This window comes from Pteropus vampyrus, unplaced genomic scaffold (assembly GCF_000151845.1).
Source record: "Pteropus vampyrus isolate Shadow unplaced genomic scaffold, Pvam_2.0 Scaffold56, whole genome shotgun sequence".
Classification (NCBI taxonomy): Eukaryota; Metazoa; Chordata; class Mammalia; order Chiroptera; family Pteropodidae; genus Pteropus; species Pteropus vampyrus.
The window spans coordinates 8,857,430-8,858,728 of NW_011888837.1; positions in this window are offsets into that span (position 1 = coordinate 8,857,430).

Below are 1,299 nucleotides of genomic sequence, written 5' to 3' on the forward strand. Positions count from 1 at the left end.
ACTAATCTGTAAATCCCATCTCCATGTTTTTACTGCAAATTCATTTCTCCATCCACTTAAAACTGTTCCAGTCTTTTAACCATTTTCCTGAAACTATTCTTATTCAGGTCAACCAAGGGAATCTTTATTGAACATTCTAGTGACATTTCTCAGTTGTAATTTCACTTGCTTTGCTGTGCCCAGTGTCTCAGCACTTTGCAGCTCCTTCCATCTTAAATCCTCCTTTGGATTCGGTAACAATACTCTCTCCTTGTTCTACTCTAATTCGATTCTCTTTTCAGGTTTCCTTTCTCTGCCTGACCTGTCAGTATCCCCAGGGTCCTGTATTCAGCCTTCCTATTTTCTACTCGCCTAATTCTTTTAGTCTATGCAGCTCATTCCCACAGCTTCCACTAGCACCTATACACTGCTGATTTCCAACTCTGTCTCCAAAAACAGAGCTCCTGACAGAGACCGAGATTAATTATCTGACTGCCTGGTGCATGTCTCAACTTGAATTTTTCCATAAATACCTCATATTCAACAGGTTCAAAACTTAGGATGCCTTTCTACCTCCTTTCCACCTCCTAAATTTCTGGGTTTAGTGAATGTCATTACCATGTACCCAATTCCCAAAACTGGAAACCTGAGGAAGTTAACTGTGACCTTCTAATGGATTTTCCCACTCTAATTGGTCCCTATTTTTTTTTTTAATTCTACCTCACAAATATCTCTGAGATCATTTTCTATCTATTGTTACTTAGTTCATCTCTCATTTTCTCCCATCAGAAATTAAATAACTTCCTCATTCTGACTGGTTTCCATTCCTTGAATCCGCTGTCCCACATTTCCACCCATATGTAACATGATGACCTTTAGAACTCAACTGTATCCTGCTCCTCTGACCTCCATATCCACATATCCGGATGCCCACTCCACATCACGAAGTGAATGTCTCAAACGCATCTCAAAGTCAAGGTGTCCGAGACAGAATTCCTAATTGGGGTCCCATTATCTTATCTGCTCTATCAGTGAGTAACACCACTTTTTAGTCATACAAGTCAGAAACCTAAGAGCCATCCTTGACACTCTTTCTTCATCACCCCATATCCCACCCATAACCAGGTAATTTCCATCTTACCTCTTAATTCTTTTTGTTTGTTTTGTCAAAGAATTACTTTTATTGTGGTATGTATGTATGTATGAATGTGTGTGTGTATGTATGAATAAATAAATAAATAAATAAATAAATAACATAAAATTTACTATCTTGACCATTTTGAAGTTTGGTATTAAGTACATTCATATTATTAGACAACC